Genomic DNA, 11,729 nt, shown 5'->3' on the forward strand with positions numbered 1-11,729 from the left:
ATCAGTTATGCCAAATGCCAACACTATCCCCCTTTGGAATTTATGGAAACACTAATCATATATACAATCAGAGTAACATCATCATCTGCAATTTGCTTGTCCTCCTTTTTTTTTATCTCCCCCTTAAACCAATGCTTCACTCAATCTGATCTTCAACTTCTCCCATATCTGCCATATCTGATTTCTTATTCATTTCTTCTCCCCCTTTGACCAAAATGCCAAAGATGTAAATGCATCACTTGTCATCAATTCTAATGCTGCCTCTTCCATCATCTCTACTACATAAATTAGAAAAATTATAATAGAGCATTAAATTAAAAATTTACATCAGACTCACTCCTCCAAAGGAGTAGCTTGTATCTTCATCAATCCTTGGCGAAAAATAAACATGAAATCCATAGGATTGATGGATCTCCATCATTCTATTTCTTCCGTTGTAGGGGTCATCCTTAGTTTACCTCTAAGAAACTCAAAGGTAGCCTTTGGTAAGGGCTTAGTAAATATATTAGCCAACTAATCTTTACTCTTCACATATTTCATCTTCACATCCTTTTCTTGAACTTTTTCCCTTAGGAAGTGATACTTCAATTCAATGTGCTTGGTTCTAGCATGAAGTACACCATTCTTAGAAATGTTGATTGCACTTGTATTATCACAATAGATAGTCACCGGTTCTGACATATCTATCTTGAATCTTTCTAGCACATGTTTCATCCATATTGTCTGCGTGCAATTCATGGATGCAGCTACATACTCAGCTTCAGCTGTAGATTGAGAAACACAAGTATGTTTCTTTCTTGTCCATGCCACTAATCTTCCTCCAAGTATAAAAGCTCCACCGGTTGTTCTTTTCTGATCATCCATATTAACTGCCCAATCAACATCAGTAAAGACATCCAAAGTAAAATATCCTTTATAGGGATACCATTAACCATATTCTACTATGCCTTTGAGGTACCGAAAAATTCTTTTTACAACCACCATGTGACTTCTTTAGGCTCTTTTTGAAATCTAGCTACTAGTCAAACAACATCAACAATGTTTAGTCTGCTATGGACAACATAGTGTAGCTTACCAATCATAAATTTGTACTATTTTTCACTAACATTAGGAGAATCATCTTCCTTTGATAACTTGCAACCAGTCACCATCGGTGTACCTACCGGTTTGTAGTCTTCCATGCCGAAAGTCTTCAACACCTCTTTGATATACTTGGTCTGACAAATAAAGATACCACCATCCAGTTGTTGAACCTGTAAGCCAATAAAGAACTTAATTTCACCGATTAGAGACATTTCAAATTCCTTTATCATAATAACAACAAATTCCATACACATATCATTATTGCCACCAAAAATTATGTCATCAACAAACACTTCTGCTATCAACATCTTGTCTCCATCAGTCTTCAAATAAATGTTGTTGTCCTCACTAGTACATTGGAATCCAATCTTGATCAAATGTGCATGTAATATCTCATACCATGCTCTCGGTGTCTGCTTAAGACCATATAGTTCTTTGTGCAATTTACACACCATGTCTTTATCATCGATCCAGGAAAATCCATCCGGTTGTTCAATGTATACTTCTTCTAGAATTCCATTTAGAAAGTCTGACTTGGCATCCATTTGGTAGACTTTGAATCCCTTATATGTAGCAAATACCAGTAGCATCCTTACTCCTTCTAATCTAGCAACAGGTTCAAATGTTTCACCATAATACTCACCTTCCTCTTGAGCATACCCTTTGCAGACTAACCTTGCCTTGTTTCTTACAATCCTTCCTTCTTCATCCAATTTATTCTTGAAGACCCATTTTGTTCCAATTAGATTCTTATCCTTCGGTCTAGGAACAAATGACCATGTCTGATTCTTCTCAATTTGATCTAATTCCCCATTCATTGCATTAACCCAATCATCATCCTTTAGTGCCTTAACTGTCTTGGGTTCAATTGTAGATATCAAACATGAATTCTCTCGGATCTTTCTCCTGGTTTGCACACCTACATTCTTATCACCAATTATCTGCTCATGTGAATGATTCAATCTGACATATCTAGGTATTGCCTGTTCTGGTTCTGCATCTTCTTCATCAGGTTCATTATCTTCTTCCTCACTGTCATCGCTTACCAGTTCAACACCTAGTTCTGCATTTGTCGGTTCTTCATTATTCTTTGCTTCCAGTTCAATGATCACAAACTTTTCCTCATTATCATCCTTTTCAGGTTATGATCTTCTTGTACCTTCAGACTTATCAGATAGATCATTAAGTTTTACATTATCACTTTCAACAATTTTCTTAGTTCTCTTATTGTAACATTTATATGCTTTACTCTTAGAAGAGTAACCAAGAAAAATTCCCTCATCAGATTTGCATCAAACTTCTTAGTGTAGTTATCTCTCTTAATAAAAAATTGACTTCCAAAGATTTTAAAATAACTAACACAAGGAGTTTTTCCATACCATAGGTCATAGGGTGTCTTATTGTTACCTCTTTTTACCAGTTCCTGGTTAAGAGGGTATACAACAGTATTGACCGCTTCTCTCCAAAACATTTTGGATACATTACCCTGTAATAACATGGTTCTTGCAGCTTCAACTATTATTTTGTTCATCCTTTTTTCTATGCCATTTTATTGTGGTGTCCTCGGAGCTGACATCTGTCTCTTTATACCTTGTTCATCACAATACTTAACAAATTCATCATATGTGAATTCACCACCTCAGTCTGATCTTAAACACTTCAAGTTCTTACCGGTTTCCTTCTCAACTAGAGATTTAAATGATTTAAATTTATTAAATGCATCTAATTTCTCTCTTAGAAATGTTACCCACATCATTTTAGAATAGTCATCGGTGAAGATCATGAAATACCTATCACCATAATAACTCTTTGTTCTCATAGGGCCACAGAGATCAGTATGAAACAAATCTAAAACATTCTCAAAAATACCATTCTTGCTCTTGAAAGAAATAGATGTCATCTTACCGATTTGACAATCTTTGTATATCACACTATCCGGTTTGACAAGTTGGGGTAATCCTCTCACAACACTTGACTTGCTTATCTTAACCAAATTATCAAAATTAACATGACGACATCTTTTATGCCATAACCAACTATCTTCCATTCTTGCAACTAGACAATTATTAATATTACTATTCAAATGGAATAAGTTACCTCTAGTTTGCTTCCTGGTAGCAATCAACTCACCATTACCTCCAAGTATTCTGCAGACTCCACTCTTAAGTTCAAGAAAATAACCTTTATCATTGAGCTGACCAACACTTACAAGATTATGCTTAAGACCATCAACCCAAAATACATCATCAACATTACTCTTCCCATTTAGTGAGATAGAACCTTTACCTTTCACCATGCAAGGAGAGTTGTTTCCAAATCTAACAACACCTCCATCAAATTCATTAAGGGTTATGAACTTACTTTTATCTCCGGTCATATGGTGTGAGCAACCACTGTTTATAATCCACTCATCACTACTCTCCATATGAGATACTAGTGCCTTTTCATTAGACAGTTCCTCCTTCATGGCTACAAACACAATTTCTTCATTGTCATCTTCTTCTTCTGACTCCTCATCGGTCACACCTTTATCTATTGCACCATAACAATATTTCTTGCCCTTTCATTTGAATCTTCTAAAATTTTGTTTCTTATCGGTGTTAGGGTAGCTAGCAACAATATGACCAATTTTATTACAAGAGAAAAAATTCAAAGGTAGCTTTCCTTTATACTTACTAGTGCCTCTTGGAAATCTCTTTGCTAAAAATGCTTCAAGTTCCATCACTTGATATTCATTCTCTTCATTTCCCTGGTTACTTCCATGACTTGTCCTACATTCATGATTTTGACATATATCTTTTTCTTTTCTAACAGATGAACCGGTAACAAAATCTTTAAAGTAGGTTCAGTATATTTTGTCACACTATTGTCAAAACTATTTAATTCAAAAGTTGTAAGCTTACCAATCAATGAATCAACAATTACCTTATCCTTTGAAATAGATCTAAGTTCTTGGATTGTCGATACTCTTATAGCATACTGAGGTTGAAGAGTTCTGAGCATTTTACTTACTATTGTATCATCTTCTATTTTGCCTCCAACACTCTTTATGCTGCCAACAACTTCTTTGATTCTTTGACCATATTGTCCAATATTCTCTCCTTCAAGCATTCTCATGTCATCAAACTTTCCTCTCAAGCTTTCTTCCTTGGCTCTTTGAACATGCTCATCTCCTCCATAGATTGTCTCTAACTTTTCCCAAACCTCACCTGCAGTTTCCAATCCTTGAATGCCAATATATTCTGAATCAGATAAAGTACTTACAATAGCTTCTAGAGCTTTCATGTTATCTTGCTTCTCTCTGAGTTCATCTGGTGTCAAGTGAGTAGTGGTAGGAGCAACATATGTTGTTTCAAATTTCTTCCAATATTGTGCACCAAGACCTTTGATGTAGATCTTCATTCCGTCTTTCCAGATCTTGTAGTTATCATTGTTGAACTTGGGACCCTCTTTCTTCATCATCTTGAATTTCTCAGAATCTTTTCCTCAAGTGGTTAGGCTTTCTGCATATAGAGGACCAAAGCTCTGATACCAATTGTTAATCCTATGAGGATCCATTTAATACTGAGAGGGGGGGTGAATCAACATTAAGACAAATTCAAACTTTAACTAAAAAACAAACTTATCTTAGATCTGAAATCATTTAACAAATATCTCAACTTCTGCAATCAAATCTAATACCCTCTTTATCATATTTTCTTAACACATTAATCAAATCATTTACCAAAACTTTCAGCACCAAAGTAATCATATAAACTTGATCATTTACTAGCTCATTAATCCTTATCAATAAGATCAAAAACTTTCTCAAACAACTTCTTATCAGTACCAGTAACCTCTGATAAACTTTTGATAAAACATCATAACCGGTGTCTCAGAAATAATGCATGAAATAAAATATAAACAAGAACATCACATAAAAAATATTCCACACATGAACACCATAAGTTTTTGATGTGGAAACCCAAATAGGGAAAAACCATGGTGGGAGTTGGCACCCACAAATATTTGTACTCTTTCAAAGTACGCCCTGTTAGGAGCTTACAATAAGCTCGGTTAGGAGCAGACCCTGTTAGGAGTCACCCAGTTAGAGGATTTACCTTGTAGCCCAGTTAGGAGCTTGATGATCTGTTAGGATCAACCTCGTGAGAGGATTTAACACTCTTTTGAGAGCTTCCTTGTTAGCAGACTTAAATGTCTCAGGACTGTTAGGACCAACCAAGTCAAGAGATTTAACCTACTGGAATTGTTAGGGAACAACAGTGAAAGAATGATCTGTTACTTGCACTTCTCTGCTTGCTTGATCAGATCCAGTTATACTCAACACTCTGAAACTCTTCAAGCAGATCTCACACTTTACTTGGATGGTTTAACGCATTCTCTAAGACCACCGACACAATGAACATACACTGTGTCAGCCTAAATAGCCATCTCAACTAGGTTAGCCACAAAAACTAATTACATCATGAATTTACAATTAGATCACAAGAGATCATTTTAGATTATTATACATATCATCACAAGAAATTACAATGTAATATCAACCATTGGTTGAACATAACCCATCACAAAAATCCGATCTATATCCACAAAACACTCTACTAAGTGTTTCATTGATTCCCAATAAAATATTCCTTGAATTGCGCCAAAATAGATATCAAATATTTCACACAGACTGTGCCATGTTACCAAATTGACGTAGACTCGCCGCTGATCACTGTCATAACAAAAATCATTACTGGTTTGAGGATTTCATCACCGGTCCTTAAACCCTACTAAAACCTTAGAAACACTTCATCAGAAATTTGAAACGCACCTTCCGGTAATCATCACAAGTTCGAGTTCTAGTCACATACACCTTTCCATGATACAAGTTCACCATCCAAACCGCAAATCACCTATCATCGCCAATCAACCGATCCAATCAAAACAACTCTGTTTTACTGGTTAAAGTCCTATTTCACAGACTTTGGTTCATAGTCGGTAAACCCTATCTTCCGGTAAACCAAATCACTTAGATGACAAAACAAAACATCATGAACAACAATCGACATTAGTTGCCATCAATGACAACACAAATAACTGAATCATGTCATCTATTCATAGAATCTCAATCTGTTCATCACAAATAGACTTCTATCCTTTACCGGTGTAGTTATCCAACTTCAACTGCATCACTTAATCTGTGTCAGTTATGCCAAATGCCAACATCATGAACCAAATTTGAGTGAGGACATTATTGCTAACTTGGAGAAACAATTTCCCCGAAAGGAACCAGATTAGATTAAAGAGATTTTGGACAGTAGGATTGGTCGTAGTACCCGGAGCAGTCGGCATAAGGAGTATCTTGTAAAGTGGAAGGACAAACCAATTGAAGATTCATCTCGGATTTCTCAGGTGAAGGTAGACCGCCTTGGTTTTCCTCTAACCTCAGTAAAGTGAGAGACTCACTTTTTTTCAACAACCTAAGATGTCTAATGTAGGAGCATCCCTAGTTCTTGGCAATCTTGCATCAACCAAAAATATTTCCTTTCTGTTTTGCAGTTTCAACATTTCATTATGTATTTTCTAGAATTGGCTCATCGGATCTTGAGGAGTTGTATTTTTCTTGAGGACTTGATCATCTACCTTATTCCTAAACCACAAAGCATTTGGATCATTTTCCGGCAAGTTATGGCTACCGATTTCCTAGGTAGTTTTTCTGGCACCAATTTGCTTGGACATGTTTGCATTAGTGATCTACTAGATCCCTTTCGTAGCTTGCAGAACCTTGAATGTTGTTTCTGATGTTCCTTTGTGTGTGGCCAACCTTCTCTTTGATCTAAACTTCATCCTTTGGATTTTATGGAGGAATTTCTTTGGCAGAGGCTGACCTTGTTGTTTTTACATGTTAGGTCTTGTTGTTCGATATTTGATCATTTTTGGACTGACCAGATCTTCTTGGGTCATATAAATGATTGTAATTGAGCATTAGAATGTAGATACATTAAGATATAGAACATAAAAGATAGATCTTAATATTTGAGGTCCCGATTGTGACTTGTTATGTAATTAAGCATGTTTTAGCAAGCTAGTGAGCCGGTTTCTATAACTCGGTTGTTACCGGTTGATTGTAAACAATTTTCATGATATAATTCATCTATTTATGCATTGCCTCCATCATATCTTTGTGTTTCCATTATGTTTACTCTTCTTGACCAGTCTGGATTGATCTCTTTGAGGTCCCTCCCAATCGGTGACTGCACCAAGGAAACAGGTGCGGGAGTTGTACTTGGGAATTTCAACAAAGTCAACAGTGACGAATAGGTCAGCTTTTGATAAAGAAAAATTCAAAGGACTAGAGCAGATTTGTGCTACTTGGTCCTGAAAAATTAGGTCGAACTTTTGGGAACGGGTTCTAAACACCTTCTTTTTCCTAGATCTCATTTGGTGAATCTGTGGGGCATCTGTAGCTTACTGTTTCTACCAGTTTACTTCAATTATCCATGGTTTTTCTCTAATTTCATAATTACAAATTTCAAATTTCAATTTGGAAAGATGGAACCAAACCTTAACTAGTGAATATAATCAAAATTTCACCCCTTTCCTTATTTGGATTGAGGCTAGATCTATTAGGTTCACACATCTTTCATTGTATTGGCTAATTTGGTTAATTAATGGTCTTATCCTACTTGGTGAAATCCTAGTTCCAAATTACACCTCTACATATATGAATATGATAAATGAGTTTACTATAGAGATGTTTGAATCTTCAAATGAAGATGATGAGGTTTCTTCAGATTCTCATTCTCTTCCTTTAGAGACAATTATTTATCATTCACCTTTTATTGATTCCTTGTATAGATTCATTGACTAAGGCTCCCATAATTCTATCTCAGCAGGATCATTACTGTCTTTCATATTTGACTTTGTGGTATGAGCATTTGATAATTATTTATAATTTTTTTTATGTCTCATATTGCAAATTTGGAGGAGACATTAGAGGGGTTATATCTCCTCTTTGATAATAGACATTAAACTACTATTTTAAAACTATCATTTTCTTTGGATATTATTCTACAACGTTTTTCACAAAGTCCTATTTTGTCACCTTCTTCTTTGATTGGGTATGTACTTGATTTGATTGTGACATCATCATCTTTCATGGACATGGTGACACACACGCAATATTTAGATACATCATCATACATCTTTATACTTCTTCTTATCAATTCCTATTTAGAATAGGAAGTATTTTTGCATCTATACTTGGTTTTTTTCTTCCCAAGGGGATGAATGTTGTTTGTAGGAATAGGATTATATTTTATCTTTGAGCATCTACAATTTTTGCAAGAGATCATTATGTAGGGTTACATAGTTTATCTATTTTCCTCTTATGGGGGGATTATTTATTGTATATTTGTGATGGATGCAATTTTGGGGGGGTCATGATGAGTCCTCAATTTATCACTTCTTTCGTCACTTGTGCAAGATTATTATTATGATTCTGTCTTTTATAATAGATGGTTTTTTCTCATATGGTTTTTCTCCTTTACTTCGTTTGTGAGATATCTTTTGTAAATGGGTACCCAATATGTCTTAGCATCTAGGACCCATCACCCATGAAGATTTTAATCATATTTGCATTTTTTCATTTTCTACTTCTCCCTAAGTTGCACTTAAGGGGGCGTCAGTGTGAATAAGGTATCTACCTAACTAGTTCACCTATTAGGTCCTATTCACATGTTAAGTTTACTTAGGTCCTAGAAATGTTTTTAGAACTCTTAGTTGTCATTAGATCTTACCGTATCTTGTGTTATATACTTCTTGTGTCTTAGGTTATTTGATTATTTTTACCTCATGTCATAGGATTAAGACACTTGTTAATATCTTATATAATCCTTTCTCTTACCTTGCATATATAATAAATGCCTCTTGTATGCTATGTAGATCGTAGGGGTATGTACTTGTTGCAAGGTGTGCGCCCTTGGTCTCCTTTTGTTGTGCAACACAAAGTTCGGGTTTGTGACATGGCTTAATCGCCTCTTGTGGATTCTATAAGTCTAGTGGTTGTATCAGACATTAACAGGTTGATCTTTTGGTGCAATGGCAACCACACTTGTAACAAGTGGTATTAGATCTTGGTCATAGGTCAAACCCCTCACTTACATTAGGGGGGATTGTTGCAAGGTGTGTACCATTGGTCTCCTTGTGTTGTGAAGCGCAACACTCGGGTTTGTGACATGGCTTAACCGCCTTTTGTGAATTTTATGTCTAGTGGTTGTATCGAGCATTAACAGGTCGATCTTTTGGTGCAACGACAACCACACTTGTAACAAGAGTTGATTTAATTCCTTGTTGTGAATATATAAGATCGATTGTTATGATCATTTTGGATATGGGTTGAGGTGCAAAAGATGATGGTGAGTGTTGGTGTGTAGTTTTACTTGCACAGGTTAGAGATTTATGCTCTAGATTATTCCAAAACAGTGGAGCAGGGTAGTATTGAATAGAGTGAGAAAAAGATGTGTTATGCGCTTAAGCGGAACTAAACCCAGGCATTTGTGGATGTTATTTCTTAGTTAAAAGTCTTCAGTAATCTATTGTAATTTATCTATAAGACAACGAGTCTTCCTTTGGCAGTAAGCCTCTTTGTTTTTGAGCAGTGAGCTCTAGGCAATGTGCCTGAATGCATGCGCATTCTCTTTGTAATACTTCTAGCATAGTATACCTATTTTGTGGGTTCATCCCCACCGCGGTTTTTCCCTTAACCGGGTTTCCACATATAAATCTTTGTGTTATGGTGTTGTGTTTGTTTATTTTGTGTTCTTGCATCTTTCCTTTGATTAAATGAATTAATTGGTTAAGATATCAGATTAAAGTTAAAGATTGTGAAACTTGTTAATTATCAGATCTGAAATTGTGTTTGAGTTGATTAAAGTTTGTGAGAAAATTGATTCACCCCCTCTCAATTCGCTACCTTGTTGCCAACAAATGGTATCAGAGCTTGGTCACTGGTTCAAACCCCTCGCTTGCGCTGGGGGGGGAGAACTATTGCAAGGTGTGTGCCCTTGGTTTCCTTGTGTTGTGCAATGCAACACTCGGGTTTGTGACATGGCTTAACCACCTCGTATGAATTCTATAAGTCTAGTTGTTGTATCGAACATTAACAAGTCAAACTTTTGGTGCAATGACAACCGCACTTGTAACAGTACTATCATTGATCCATTATTGATTATTGTACATTATTGTATCCTTAATCACGAAAGCTATTATCTTGTCATACTCTCTTGTGGAATGTTATCTATGATTTTGTAGGTGATCCTAAAGTGTGTAAGCTCACTATCATCTCCTATATGCATAACCTCAAGGGATTTAAAAAATACTCTAGTTTTCATAATGAGCTTAGTCACATGTGTCGACTGTCTTGAAGGTGTACATAAATTGTAACCCTACTTGAAATAATTAAAAATGAAAAAATGAAAATCTTCAACAAATAATCTACTATATATATGTAGTTTTCTGAAACTTATTGATAAAACCCTAATTTCTTAGCATAAAAATCTACTTAAATAATATGCTAGAATGACACTACCTTGCCATACTCACAATAACATTTTTTCTCCTTTCACTACACCCTCTTTGCTAACTAAACTTAACTCTGGATAAATACAAGATAATTGGACCACTTTTTTGGAAATATGTTTTTCCAAAAATTAAAGTTTTATATTGTTGGGATAAAAATGTGAAGTACTTACACATAGAATATTAATATAGTGTAAAAGTGTAAAATAAAAGATATCGTTTTTAGTTTTCAAATACATGTAAATTGTTTTAACCCATATGATAAAAGCTGATTTATTATAAGATGTACAAAAGTGACCTTTTCAAAAATGTGTTGAAGGCCAAAACATGCACATATACAACCAATAAAATAAGTAGTAAATGATACTATTTGTTTAAATTATTTTTTGGAAAGATGCATATGGCATTGAAGTTTTGCCGATATATTTTTTTAATAAATATTTTTTATTTTGATAAAAGTGACAAAGGTAATTGTACTTTATTAATGTGAAAGATATTTACAACAAAGATGGCTATTTTAACCCACAAAAGATAGTATATGCAAATACAAAATCTTCCATAGACACACGGGGAGCAGAGTAGAGAGAACCCAACAATAGTTACAAAATAACTCCTTGAAGATATGAAACAAAGTAGTACATGAGCCCAAAAGAAAGGGAAAGCATCGAGAAAAAGAGAAGAACTACCCTAGATAAAGCTCAAGCTGGCCACATTTGACATACGATCTATTTGAAGGGGAGGAATTTGCAAGTGAACTGAAGACTGAAGAGAAGGTTGAGGGCTAAAAACCTAGATCATCTGCATCAACTAAAATTTTGGAACCTACCCTTGAATGAAAATAATCCAAAGCAAGGAGTGTCTCATCAAATTCATCACGCCTGTAATAACAACTTGAAGAGTGAAGATGATTTTTGTTCTAGTGCAACTTCTAAGTTTAGTCTTACAATTTTATCCATGATTTATAGATCATTAGGTTATGTGTAAGCTAACTAAAGAGAGTTCTTGGTTTGAAACCACATTGTCTCTTCGTGTTCCATTCTAACATTTCCTCCATGATTTTTGTTCATGTGTTGGTTCTTATT

The sequence above is a fragment of the Cryptomeria japonica genome, chromosome 3 (genome assembly GCF_030272615.1).
Source record: "Cryptomeria japonica chromosome 3, Sugi_1.0, whole genome shotgun sequence".
NCBI lineage: Eukaryota > Viridiplantae > Streptophyta > Pinopsida > Cupressales > Cupressaceae > Cryptomeria > Cryptomeria japonica.